The sequence below is a fragment of the Coregonus lavaretus genome (assembly GCF_964263955.1).
Source record: "Coregonus lavaretus genome assembly, chromosome: 15".
Taxonomy (NCBI): domain Eukaryota; kingdom Metazoa; phylum Chordata; class Actinopteri; order Salmoniformes; family Salmonidae; genus Coregonus; species Coregonus lavaretus.
Genome location: NC_140002.1, coordinates 49,843,761 through 49,859,168, shown reverse-complemented (window position 1 = coordinate 49,859,168; position 15,408 = coordinate 49,843,761).

The window sequence follows — 15,408 nt, the reverse complement described above, 5'->3', positions numbered from 1 at the left end:
TGCGAGTGTGCGTACATGTGTATTGGAGCATCAGGACAGTAATTAATTCTAACATGTGAAGTGATGTTTATCCCAGAGCACTGAGAGAGAGCGGAATGTCTTACATTTCTGCCCTGCTTGTCCCACCTCTCCTACTCCGTAGCCTCCTAGAGGAGAAGAAAAATAACAGGAAATAGACAAACCCACATCAGTCATAATAAACAGCTGATCCCTCCTACTAAACTGGCTATTTCATCTGTACATTTTTTGTCAGGCATTTGTTATTCTGTCTTATCTCTATTGCACCCAGCCCACCCCCTCAGGTGATCACATATACAGTGCCTTCAGAAAGTATTCATACCCCTTGACTTATTCCATATTTTGTTGTGTTACAGCCTGAATTCAAAATGGATTAGATTTTTAAAAAATCTCACCCATCTACACACAATACCCCATAGTGACAAAGTGAAAAAAAAAAAATCCTAATGTATTGAAAATGTTATACAGAAATATTACATTTACATTCGTATTCACACCCCTGAGTGAATACTTTGTAGAAGCGCCTTTGGCGACGATTACAGCTTTGAGTCGTCTTGGATATGTCTGTAGCAGCTTTGCATATCTGGATTTAGGGATTTTCTCCCATTCTTCCTTGCAGATTTTCACAAGCTCTGTTAAGTTAGACGGGGAGTGGCGGTGCACAGCAATCAAGTCTTTCCAAAAATGTTAAATGGGATTCAAGTCTGGCCTTTGGCTGGGCCACTCAAGGACTTGTTCTGAGGCCATTCCAGCATTGCTTTGGCTGTATTTTTTGGGTCATTGTCCTGTTGGAACGTAAATCTTCCCCCCAGTCTAAGGTCGTTTGCAGTCTGAAGCAGGTTCTCATCAAGGATTTGCCTTTATTTGGCTCCATTCATTGTTCCCTCTATCCTTACCAGTCTCCCAGTCCCTGCCGCTGAAAAGCATCCCCATAGCATGATGCTGCCACCACCATGCTTCACGGTAGGGATGGTGTTGGACGGGTGATGAGCTGTGCCTGGTTTTCTCCAGACATAGCGCTTTGCATTCAGGCCAAAGAGTTACATTTTTGTCTCACCAGACCACAGAATCTTTTGTCTTATGCTCTCAGAGTCTTTCACGTGCCTTTTTGCAAACTCCAGGCGTGCCGTCATGTGCGTCTTTCTCAGGAGTGGCTTCCGTCTTGCCACTCTCCCATAAAGCCCAGTTTGGTGAAGTGCTGTAGAGACTGTTGTCCTTCTGGCAGGTTCTCCCATCTCAGCCAAGGAACTCTGTTGTTCTGTCAGAGTGGTCATTGGGTCCTTGGTCACCTGCCTGACCAAGATCCTTCTGCCTGGTTGCTCAGTTGGGTTGGACGGCCAGCTCTAGGCAGAGTCTGTGTGTGTGTGTGTGTGTGTGTGTGTGTGTGTGTGTGTGTGTGTGTGTGTGTGTGTGTGGGTTTAACAAAAAAAGGACATAGTAAACAAGGCATCCAGCCTGAACTACACAGGCAGAGGCTACAGAGAATACTTACACCTTTGACTGTATGTTCCTACCCCCTTGGTAGTTGACCTTGTACCTAACTCAAGGTACACCCTATATTTACACCCCAGGTAACTCACCTGGTACTCCTCCTCTTCGCCTGGCATCTCCAGCACCAGGTACCCCACCTGCTCCACCTCCTGGAGAACGGGTACAGGTGTGTTAGGGTGTGTGTGTGTGTGTGTGTGTGTGTGTGTGTGTGTGTGTGTGTGTGTGTGTGTGTGTGTGTTTGTGTGTGTGTGTGTGTAAGATAGAGGTGAGTTCAACAAGGGTGCTGTTTGCGGCAAACGTTAATAATTTCAGTTGAACGATTTGAATGAACATTCCAAAATGTTATGGTAAAGCTGCAAATAGCTAATTTTAGTATGGATTACTGTGACTTTTTACCAGCAATATTCAAAGTGCAAATAACTTTGCTATTATTACTACATAGAAACCCTACATGGCCACATTATTTGTATTGGCAGTTTAAACCCGAAACAGACACTTATGTTCGCCGCACACTAACCTTCCCATACCAAAAACATTTTTTGTGGGAAAATGTAAAATACATGGTAAATACAAAGAATTGGCCAAATAATATATTTCCAAATGTATGTATTACAAATATATTTACATTTCAAAATGGCCAAAGAAATACCTTATTATTTCACATGTATCTTAAAATGCATCCCAAAAATATATTTTAAATGTGGGTTTTCACTGTTAGCTAACGTTCACGACTAACACAAAAGAAATGGAACGTTTGCAAACTATTTCCCTTCTTAAACACACCTAACACAGGTAAACTGAAGAACAGATTGATTGTAAATTCAAAAGCGCAAGAAGACTAGTGAAAACGTAAGCACATGTCTATTCATCATCAGTTTTAGCAACACCAAGACCCTGGACAGTTAAAACTACTTAGGGGATACAAGTATGTTTTCTTCCACACCTGGTCCAAAGTGAGCTCCACCCAAGGAGGAGGAGCCATAACCTGATTTGTTTGGCTTCACTGCACCCTGTCCCTGTCCAGCTCCGCCTGGTCCATAACCACCAGGCCCAGCCCCGTAGCCACCTGGTATGGCCCCAACTCCTCCCTGGCCAAGTCCAGTTCCAGCACCCCCTCCTGGTCCATAACCACCAACAGTTCCATATCCAGAACCAGGAACATAACCACCAGGGACTCCTCGACCTCCACCAATCCCAGATCCAGGCACTCCTCCCTGGCCTAGTCCAGTCCCTGCTCCCCCTCCTGGCACTCTTCCCAGGCCGGCTGCCTGTCCTCCTCCTGGGGTCCCAAAGGCACCACTTAGCATTCCTGTCAGTGGAAGAACTTAATCAGCACAAAGATTATTCCTTGCGAGAATTAATGGAACATCAAAAAATATGAAATACTCACCATATTTACGAGCTTTTGCATTTGCGTCATACCCTGCAATACAAAACATGCATCACAAATTATGTTTGCTCTAAAGTGCATTTTTCTGAGTGGAGAGCTGCTATTGATCCACAGTTAAAAGCAGTCATTTTCAGTCCAAGTACCTCCAGCTCCAGTTCCCTGTCCAGCCCCAGCTCCACCTGGTCCAAAGCCACCTGGTCCAGCCCCAGCTCTTTCCTGACCAAGTCCGGTCCCAGCACCCCCTCCTGGTCCATAACCACCATGAGTTCCAACACCAGATCCATACCCAGCACCCGGACCAATACCACCACCAATCCCAGATCCAGGCACTCCTCCCTGGCCTAGTCCAGTCCCTGCTCCCCCTCCTGTCACTCTTCCCAGGCCGGCTGCCTGTCCTCCTCCTGGGGTCCCAAGGGCACCACTTAGCATTCCTGTCAGTGGAAGAACTTAATCAGCACAAAGATTCTTCCTTGCGAGAATTAATGGAACATCAAAAAATATGATATACTCACCATATTTACGAGCTTTTGCATTTGCGTCATACCCTGCAATACAAAACATGCATCACAAATTATGTTTGATCTAAAGTGCATTTTTCTGAGTGGAGAGCTGTATTGATCCACAGTTAAAAGCAGTCATTTTCAGTCCAAGTACCTCCAGCTCCAGTTCCCTGTCCAGCCCCAGCTCCACCTGGTCCAAAGCCACCTGGTCCAGCCCCAGCTCTTCCCTGACCAAGTCCGGTCCCAGCACCCCCTCCTGGTCCATAACCACCATGAGTTCCAACACCAGATCCATACCCAGCACCCGGACCAATACCACCACCAATCCCAGATCCAGGCACTCCTCCCTGGCCTAGTCCAGTCCCTGCTCCCCCTCCTGGCACTCTTCCCTGGCCAGCTGCTTGTCCTCCTCCAAGGGCACCACTTAGCATACCTGTCAGTGGAAGAACTTCATGAGAACAAAGATTATTCTTTGAGAGAATTAATAGAACATCTAAAAAATATTATGTACTCACCATATTTATGAGCTCCAGCTCCACCTGGTCCATATCCACCTGGTCCCACCCCAGGTCCACCTGGTCCATATCCACCTGGTCCCACCCCAGCTCCACCTGGTCCATATCCACCTGGTCCCACCCTAGCTCCACCTGGTCCCACCCCAGCTCCACCTGGTCCATATCCACCTGGTCCCACCCCAGCTCCACCTGGTCCATATCCACCTGGTCCCACCCCAGTTCCACCTGGTCCATATCCACTTGGTCCCACCCCAGCTCCACCTGGTCCATATCCACCTGGTCCCACCCCAGCTCCACCTGGTCCATAACCTCCAGGCCCAGCACCGTAGCCACCAGGTCCGGCCTCTGCTCCACCTGGTCTGACCCCAGCTCCTCCCGGCCCTGCTCCACCTGGTCCATAACCTTTAGGTCCGGCACCATATCCACCTTGTCCGGTCCCAGCCCCACCTGGTCTGGCTCCAGCTCCACCTAGTCCGGCCCCAGTTCCTCCTGGTCCATAACCACCAAGCCCAGCTCCAGCTCCAACGGATTCCCCATAGCCTGAAACAGAGGGGACAGTGAGTTCACAGACACTAGGATACATTTTTCTTTTCACACATGATGTGAATGTGATTAAATTACATTATTAAAAATGTATGTGACATAATGTTTCTGCCGTACTTTTAGGTGGTTTTCCAGTGCCAGTTCCTGTACCAGTTCCAGCGCCTGTGGGGTATCTGCTACCAGCTCCACCTGGTCTATAGCCAGCTGGTCCACCTCCACCTGGTCCATAGCCCCCTGGTCCAGCTCCACCTTGACCTCTTCCTTCACCTCCTCCTAGACCTCCACCCACTCCTCCTGGTCCTGCTCCGGCTCCTACAGCACCATGGCTGCCAGCTCCACCCAGACCTCCACCAACACCACCGGCCCCAGCACCTCCAGTCTTGCCTGGCTTGGATCCATAGCCTCCAGGCCCAGCCCCAGCCCTGTAGCCACCTGGCCCAGCACCATAGCCACCGGGACCAGCTCCAGCCCCATAACCTCCCGGGCCAGCCCCATAACTGCCTGGACCAGCACCATAACCACCGGGTCTGGCCCCATAGCCACCAGGTCCAGTGCCGTATCCTCCAGGACCGGCACCGTATCCGCCTGGTCCAGCACCATATCCTCCAGGACCTTGTCCTCCTGCTCCAAGTTGGCCAGCACCATATCCTAAATGGAGGAGAGAGAAATTACATGGATGTGCCTGTGCAGATATTTTTTTAGAAGATATACAAACACAGAAAGACATGTAGACAGCTGAAAAAATGCTCAAAGGTACCTTTGCCTGGCTTCCCTGAGCCCAGTCCTATTCCAGCCCCAGTTGGGTAACGTAGACCTGAGAAACCAAGCCTGTTATTAATGCTCTAATAAAATAAACATTGTGTGTGTGTATGTGTAACTTAAACATACCTCCACCTGGCAGGACCCCTCCAGCTCCACCAGCTCCGTAACCTGCAGAGAGAATAATTACCATAATGAAGACATCAGGACAATCATCTTGTTGTGGTGTTGAGTTGAAACCTTAAGACTTGTTTGGTATATCTGGTTTGAAGTCATGGCTTACTTTTTCCTGGTTTGGGGGTTCCAACTCCTACATCACCGGCACCACCAGTCCCAGGGACCAGACCGGCTCCTCCTGTTACTCCTGCTCCTCCAACACCTCCTGCACCCAGACTGCCAGCTCCACCTGCTCCGGAACCTAAAGTTACAGAGACCAACAGATCATTATAAAAGTGTCATCTTAATCATCACTCCATTGACAGTGACAGCCCTGTTTAAGCCTTGTTATAGTAGCTCTTAAACTGTACCTTTGGGTGGTTTGTCACTGCTGCCTGGTCCTGCTCCTCCTCCAACTCCTCCAGGTCCTACTCCTGCTCCTCCACCTCCTGTTCCTGAACCTCCAGGTCCCCCTGCACCATTAGGACCTCCTCCCACTCTAACTGCACCACCGTCTTTCCCCCCTGTTCCTTCCTGTCCTCCTCCTGCTCCTTCTTTACCATCACCATCTCTTCCCACTCCCCCAGATCCACTGCCTACTCCTCCTGCACCACCAGGACCTCCTCCAACACCTCTTGGTCCTCCTCCTGTATCTCCGTCTCCTTCACCAGGTGTATCTCCTCTTGGAGCCTTCAGAGGTTTAGCTCCAGGTAGCGTCCCCACTCCAGTGATATCAACGACAGCAGCACCTGTAGAACCAATCAGGTGACAGAGGCTTCAGACCCAAACCTTGCCAGACACATCGATGTGGAACACAGAATACTTGAAACCACCATCGCAATTGCTGCAATTGTCTCTTGTTAATAACCTTGTTGAAGAACAAGCTATGCATTTATTTTAACAGTCTCATTCAGACAGTCTTAGCCAATATTTCATGTTTTAAGTTTTACAGGAGATTGTTTTGGTGAAATCTTGTACATGATGAAACCATCACCTGCTTGTCCTTCGTTAGAGGGTTTTCCGCCGGCACCAATACCAATACCGATACCTATACCGACGCCTGTTCCCGAACCTAATGAAGATAAAGGACTTAAAATGACATTACCTGTACACACGGCATATCTGTTAGTCAAGCGCTACTGAAGGCTATAGGGGCAGAGCTTGATTTGGAATCTGCAGTACCTTCAGAAAGTATTCAAATCCCTTGACTTATTCCACATTTGGTTGTATTACAGTCTGAATTCAAAATGGATTAAATATTGTAAAAAATCTACACACAATACCCCGTAATGACAAAGTGAAAACATGTTTTAAGAAATGTTTGAAAATGTATTGAAACTGAAATACAGAAATATCTCATTTACAGAAGTATTCACACCCTTGAGTCAATACTTCGCAGAAGCACCTTTGGCAGCGATTACAGCTGTGAGTCTTTCTGGGTAAGTCTCTAAGAGCTTTCTACACCTGGATTGTGCAACTTTTACCATTATTCTTTTCAAAATTATTTAAGCTCTGTCAAATTGGTTGTTTATCATTGCTAGACAACCATTTTCAGGTCTGCCATAGATTTTCAAGTAGATTTAAGTCAAAACTGTAACTCGGCCACTCAGAAACATTCACTGTCTTCTTGGTAAGAAACTCTGGTGTAGATTTGGCCTTGTTTTTTAGGTTATTGTCCTGCTGAAAGGTGAATTCATCTCACAGTGTCTGGTGGAAAACAGACTTAACCAAGTGTTCCTCTAGGATTTCGCCTGTGCTTAGCGCCATTCCCTTTATTTTTTATCCTGAAAAACTCCCAGTCGTTAACGATTACAAGCATACCCATAACAGGATGCATCCACCACTAGCTTGAAAATATGTAGAGTGGTACTCAGTAATGTGTTGTTTTGGATTTGCCCCAAACATAACACTTTGTATTCAGGACAAAAAGTTAATTGCTTTGCCAGATTTTTTGCAGTATTACTTCAGTGCCTTGTTGCAAACAGGATTCATGTTTTGGAATATTTTATTCTGTACAGTCTGCCTTCTGTTCACTCTGTCAATTAGGTTAGTATTGTGGAGTAACTACAATGTTGTTGATCCATCCTCAGTTTTATCCTATCACATCCATTAAACTCTGCAAATGTTTTAAAGCCACCATTGGCCTCATGGTAAAATCCCTGAGCAGTTTTCTTCCTCTCCAGCAACTGAGTTAAGAAGTTTGCCTATATCTTTGTAGTAACTGGGTTGGTACACCATCCAAAGTGTAATTAATAACTATACCATGCTCAAAAGGATACTCAATATTTTTACCAATCTACCAATAGGTGCCATTCTTTGTGAGGCATTGGAATACCTCCCTGGTCTTTGTGGTTGAATCTGTGTTTGAAATTCACTGCTCGACTGATGGACCTTACAGAGATGAGGTAGTCATTTAAAAATCATGTTAAACACTATTATTGCACACACAGTGAGTCCATGCAACTTATTATGTTACTTGTTAAGCATATTTCTACTCCTGAACTTATTTAGGCTTGCCATAACAAAGGGGTTGAATAACTATTGACTCAAGATATTTCAGCTTTTCATTTTTTATTAATTTGTTAAAATTTTGAAAAACATAATTCAACATTTACATTATGGGGTATTGTGTGTAGCCCAGTGGGGGGGGAAATCTCAATTTAATCTATTTTTAATTTAGGCTGTAAGACAACAAAATGTGGAAAAAGTCAAGGGGTGTGAATACTTTCTGAAGACACTATATGTTGTTGAGTTGTTGGTTGTTGGTTAATATTACATTGTAGCTACAGTGTTTAGATTATAACTTGAGGTAAACCAGACATTCTTGCACATTTATAGACTATGATTACTTAGTTTCTAATAGATGTTAACAAGTATTGGTGGTTATGCTGTACAGGTAAATTGTTATTGTTTAATTAGTTTTTTTAAATAACACAACTGCATAAAACAAGTTAGTTACTCTCTTATTTGTCATGGGTAATCAGATTGTTGATTAGTTTTCGGTGCCAGCGGAAAGTATTTTGGTTTTACAATTCCAAATGGACAATTCCAAATGGCTGAGACAGCCATGCAGTAATAGAATAATCCAGAAATTGTACCTGCATTAGCCCGAGACCAGGCAGGGTTAGATCACAACAATCACCAGGTTAAAGCCCTGGACTAAGTGTTTGAGACATTACTTTTAACTCTTATCTTGAACAATGATGAGTATCTGGAAAATGTATTATTAATTATGTAAACAGAAATATTTCATTATAAAAGGGCTTATCTTTGCACTGGCAATGCATTATTATTATTAGTAGTAAAACCGTGCAAACAAGCAGACCATCAGACCATCAGCGAACCAAGCAGCTTGTTTCCTACTTGAAGCTATTAGTGGCGAATACTGCCCAGTCCAGGCATACCTATATCAATGTCACATACTGTTCTGGACTAACATGTTATGGTAAGCCCCAGTCACTACTGTACTGGCCTGGCATGTTATGACAAGCTCTAGTCAGTCACATGCCAACATCATGACTCATGAGTTGTTATGACAAGCAACGGACACATACTGTACTGCACTGGCATGTTATGGTAAGCTCCAGCCACACACTGTACTGGCCTGACATGTTATGGTAAGCTCCAGTCACATTCTGTACTGGACTGACATGTTATGGTAAGCTCCAGTCACATTCTGTACTGGACTGACATGTTATGACAAGGTCCAGTCATATGCCAATGTCAATATCATGGCATGTTATGATCAGGTTCCAGTCACATACGGTACTGGCCTGCCATGGCACAGGGCCTTAATTTACCTCCACCTCCGTCTTTACCACCAGAGCCGATACCGATACCCAACCCGATCCCCGTACCACCATCGCCACCGATGCCCAGCCCGACACCAATACCAATACCCGCACCAACACCAGTACCAGTACCAGAACCAAACCCCACACCAATCCCATCACCAGATGAACCCAACCCAGAGACAGCGGAACCAGAACTAGAACCAGCGGAATCAGAACCAGCGGAACCTGATGAAGAGACCAAAGGTTGAAAGAGATGAACCTGTTGTCAATGAGGTCATCACTCTGGAGGTACTTTCATGCTCCTCCCATTTCTTATGAGTGTAATAGAAAGACAAATAACTCAATTGAGTTTCAAACAGCCAATTCGACTGGATCAAACAGACTTATTTAGCTTTTAGCAATGCTAGTTAAAACTCCACCTTTTCTCTTTGTATATTAGACAGTATGTTAGAAGAGCATCATGTCCATAGATATTAGACACAGGATATATGTGTATAATATATATATATATATATATATATATATATATATATATATATATATATATATATATATATATATATATATATACATACAGTGGTGGAAAAAGTACCCAATTGTCATACTTGAGTAAAAGTATAAATACCTTAATAGAAAGTTACTCAAGTAAAAGTGAAAGTCAGCCAGTAAAATACTACTTGAGTAAAAGTCTAAAAGTATTTGGTTTTAAATATACTTAAGTATCAAAAGTAAATGTTATTGCTAAAATATACTGAAGTATCTGTCACACCCTGATCTGTTTCACCTGTCTTGTGATTGTCTCCAACCCCCACCAGGTGTCTCCCATTACCTTGTGTATTTATACCTGTGTTTTCTGTTTGTCTGTTGCCAGTTCGTCTTGTCCCGTCATGTCCTACCAGCGTGTTACCGTGTTTCCTGTGCTCTAGTTTTTGCTTTTTCTAGTCTTCCCAGTTCTGACCTTTCTGCCTGTCCTGACCCTGATCCTGCCTGCCGTCCTGTACCTGCCTGACTCTGATTTGGATTACGACTCTTTGCCTGCCTTGACCTACCTTTTGCCTGCCCCTTGTACTGTAATAAACTCTGAGACTCGTACTATCCACCTCCTGTGTCTGCATCTGGGTCTTAGCCTGAGCCGTGATAGTATCAAAAGTAAAAGTATAAATCATTTAAAATTCCTTATATTAAGCAAAGCAGACGGCACAATTTTCTTGTTTTAAAAATGTACAAATAGCCAGGGGCACACCAACACTATTTACCAAAGATGCATTTGTGTTTAGTGAGTCTGCCAGGCCAGACGCAGTAGGGATGACCACGTGCGTGAATTTGACCATTTTCCTGTCCTGCTAAGCATTCAAAATGTAATGAGTACTTTTGGTTGTCAGGGAAAATGTTTGGAGTAAAAAGTACATTATTTTCTTTAGGAATGTAGTGAAGTAAAAGTAAAAGTGATCAAAAATATAAATAGTAAAGTACAGATACCCCAAAAAACAACTTAAGTAGTACTTTAAAGTATTTTACACCACTTTGTATATATACACTGTATCTAATTTCTATGGTTCTCCAATGTTACTGCATGCCTGTATTAGTCTGTAGTCCCCACTTTATGTGAGGAACATCAGGGGTCTGACAGTCACTCACCACCAGCTCCTGAGTCCTCTGTAGAAACACACCATGGTCATCAGTTACAGACCACGTGATCCAAGTGCAGACCACAGATTTGAAAAATTGGCACGTAGACATAACAAGGGTACGGTATAAGTATACAAGTATGTGGTTATTCTATTTCTCACCTCCAGAGGGAACTCCTACCCGATCTGCAGAGAGAGAGAGAGAGAGAGAGAGAGAGAGAGAGAGAGAGAGAGAGAGAGAGAGAGAGAGAGAGAGAGAGAGAGAGAGAGAGAGAGAGAGAGAGAGAGAGAGAGAGAGAGAGAGAGAGAGAGAGAGAGAGAGAGAGAGAGAGAGAGAGAGAGAGAGAGAGAGAGAGAGAGAGAGAGAGAGAGAGAGAGAGAGAGAGAGACCCTTAAGTCACATATGCATGCAACAGATATCCATAATTAAAATGCCTTTATTAAATATGTATATTTATGTCACAATTAACACAAAGACAACTGATACTCACCAACACCAGCTCCAGCTGTATAAGACAAGACAGGAAAGAAAGTATCAGACTATTAAACATGTAATGGTGACACAGACATCAAGAAAATATCAATGCACCACAGACTCACCACTGGGTTGAACAACTTCAGCACCAACTGCAAAGACAGAAATAAGAATTGCAGATGTTGGCCAATGAAACCACACCTTATTGAATACAGGATTAGTTTATCAAATGTATAGATAACGTCAGATTCTTAAATCACTTACTTTCTGGCACTGCAATTCCACCTACGGAACCAAATGGAAACAGACATTTTATAAGTGGAACAATACTATGTACTGTCCATCTGTTACATAATAGTGATACAAGTTAGCATGAAAAGGGTTGAGAGCTAATATGTGAGAAACTCAGAGGTGGAAGCAAGGAGAGGTGAGAGAGAGAGGAGAAGGAGTGAGAAAGGGTGAGAGCGAGATGCATATTGCCTTACTGGGTGAATCAGGGGCCGTGTCACTAGTGATAATAGCAATACCCTCTGCCAAAAGACACAACAGAGAACAATGACTGTGGGCCTTGCAATATGCAGAAGATCACACAAGGGATGCGTGCCAAATGGCTCCCTATTCCCTATATAGACAAGGACTCTGGTCAAAAGTAGTGCACTATGTAGGGAATAGGGTGCGGAAAGCACACAACGTATTCTGGTATCATATGTGTGCACATGAAGCCAGACTAAAAGCAACTACTGAATGTATGTGGAGCTACTGATACTTTGCACACACAGCACTGCCAATGAGATTGCAGAGAGGATGCAGTGATGTTGGGGATGAAGCAAAGGTAACTTTAACACACACAGTGCTCATTAACAGATGCAGTAGAGACCTATTACATTCTCTCTAAAAGATCAGATGAACACACCTGGGATTGCTGTCCCTCCGAGCCCCGATTTATCTGTTAAACAGAAAATAAAGATAAATGCATGGGTTCATTCATACAACTAAAGCCCAAGACTGGAACTAGGGATGTTTGATAGGGTAGTTATCAGAAATACCTGGTTTTACTCCAATGATAGGAATTCCTGTGTCTCCCACCCCTCCTCCGAGAGCGCCAGCTGTGAGGCCGGTACCTGTCATGAGATGATAAAGGTGTTATAAGAATTATATCATGTCAAATAACAAAATCTTAGTTTATGACTGTCCTCTCTAAAATCACTGTTGCACTTATTGAAGTCCATGGCTAAATCTTGGTTGAACAATTGGCCAGAAAATATGTTAGAATGGTTTTAGCAATATGATTTGGTCTATTCCACCACACTTCAGTGTGGCTTTTGACATTATCGATCATAGTCTGTTGCTGGAAAAACGTATGTGTTATGGCTTTACACCCCCTGCTATATTGTGGATAAAGAGTTACCTGTCTACCAGAACACAGAGGGTGTTCTTTCATGGAAGCTTCTCCCAACAAAATCCAGGTAGAATCAGGAATTCCCAGCGCAGCTGTCTAGGCCCCTTACTTTTTTCAATCTTTACTAACGACATGCCACTGGCTTTGAGTAAAGCGACTGAAATGACTGCAACACTCAACGAAGAGCTGCAGTTAGTTTCAGAATGGGTGGCAAGGAATAAGTTAGTCCTAAATATTTCAAAAACTAAAAGCATTGTATTTGGGACAAATAATTTACTAAACCCTAAACCTCAACTAAATCTTGTAATTAATAATGTGGAAATTGAGCAAGTTGAGGTGACTAAATTGCTTGGAGTAACCCTAGATTGTAAAATGTCATGGTCAAAACATATTGATGCAACAGTAGCTAGGATGGGGATAATAATAAGTCTGTCTATAATAAAGCGCTGCTCTACCTTCTTAACAGCACTATCAACAAGACAGGTCCTACAGGCCCTAGTTTTGTCGCACCTGGACTACTGTTCAGTCGTGTGGTCAGGTGCATAGTACTACATAGAGCCATGACTACATGGAACTCTATTCCACATCAAGTAACTCATGCCAGCACTAAAATTAGATTTAAAAAACATATAAAAATATACATTATGAAACAGCGGGGACCGTGAAGCAACACAAACATAGACACATGCATACAAACACACAATAATATACGCACTGTACACACGTACACATGGTCCCATGTAGCTCAGTTGGTAGAGCATGGCGCTTGCAACGCCAGGGCTGTGGGTTCGATTCCCAAGGGGGGGCCAGTATGAAAAAATAAATGTATGCACTCACTAACTCTAAGTCGCTCTGGATAAGAGCGTCTGCTAAATGACTAAAATGTAAATGTATTGTAGATATGTGGTAGTAAAGTAGAGGCCTGAAGGCACACACTTAATATGTTGTGAAATCTGTTATGAATGTATTGTAATGTTTTTAAAAATGTATAACTGCCTTCATTTTGCTAGACCCCAGGAAGAGTAGCTGCTAATGGGGATCCATAATAAATACAAATACCCACCATCTCCTGGGCCACCGGAACTTCCAGATCCTTCTAGAACCCCACCGGCACCACCAGGCTCACCTGGTGGAACAAAGTAACTACAGGTAACTGCCAGAATAAAGGAAATACCAACATAAAGCGTATTAATAGGGTGTTGGGCCAGAACAGCTTCAATGCACCTTGGCATAGATTCTACAAGTGTCTGGAACTCTACTCTTCCATGAGAAATTCCATAATTTTGTATTTTGTTGATGGTGTTGGAAAACTCTGTCTCAGGCTCTGCTCTAGAACCTCCCATAAGTGTTAATTGGGTTGAGATCTGGTAACTGAGACGGCCATGGCATATGGTTTAAATCGTTTTCATGCTCATCACACCATTTAGTGACCACTCATGCCCTGTGAATGGGGGCATTGTCATCTTATGGGGGTATAGCCTTGGTAGCCAAAATAATGGCCTGCCCAGCATTTTTATACATGACCCTAAGCATAATGGGATGCTCATTGCTGAATTAACTCAAGAACCACACCTGTGTGGAATACTTGCTTTCAATATATGTTGTATCCCTCATTTACTCAAGTGTTTTCATTATTTTGGCAGTTACCTGTACTATGACAACAGGGAAAACTGGGAAAGTTTCAAATATTATTGGAACGAATATGACACATGCAGTGACAAAAAGCAAGCTTCCATCTGCATGCCCAGCGTGACATCCTGGATAGTATTTAAACATCCATTGCAAAGTTATGGCATGTGTAACCACGTATTTACTGTAACTGTTGATGAAAACCAGCTCCAACGGACCAAATGTAAATATCTAAATTCCATGAAGGCACCATCCGGAGTACCTCCAAAACTGTTACCTCTGTCCACATAAACCTAGGTGACGTCCCAAATGGCACCCTACATAGTGCACTACTTTTGACCAGAGCTCTATGGGCCATGGGCAAAAGTAGTGCATATATAGGGCACGGCTCTCTAACCATGTTCCTCGAGAACTACCATCCTGTAGGTTTTCGCTCCAACCCTAATCTAGTGCACCTGATTCTAATAATTAGCTGGTTGATAAACTGAATCAGGTTAGTTACAACTGGGGTTCAAATGAAAACCTACAGGAAGGTAGCGCTCCAGCCCTGATATGGTGATATATATAGTGATATATGATATATATATATATGATATAGTGCCTTCAGAAAGTATTCACACCTCTTTACTTTTTCCAAATGTTGTTGTGTTACAGCCTGAGATTTGTTTTTGTTATAAGAGCGTCTGCTAAAAAATAAAAAATGGAAGAACTAGGATATTTTCAGCTTCCAGGAATTGTGTACAGATCCTTGCGACATTCAACATTATGCTGAAACATGAGGTGATGGTGGCGGATTAATGGCACGACAATGGGCCTCAGGGTCTCGTCACGGTATCTCTGTGCATTCAAATTACCATTGATAAAATGCAATTGTGTTCGTTGTCCGTAGCTTATGCCTGCCCATACCATAACCCCACCGTCACCATGGGCCACTCTGTTCCCAATGTTGATATCAGAAAACTGCTCGCCCACACGACGCCATACACGTTTTCTGCGGTTAAGAGGCCGGTTGGACATACTGCCAAATCCTCTAAAACGACATTGGAGGCAGCTTATTATAGAGAAATTAACATTCAATTATCTGGAAACAGCTCTGATGGACATTCCTACA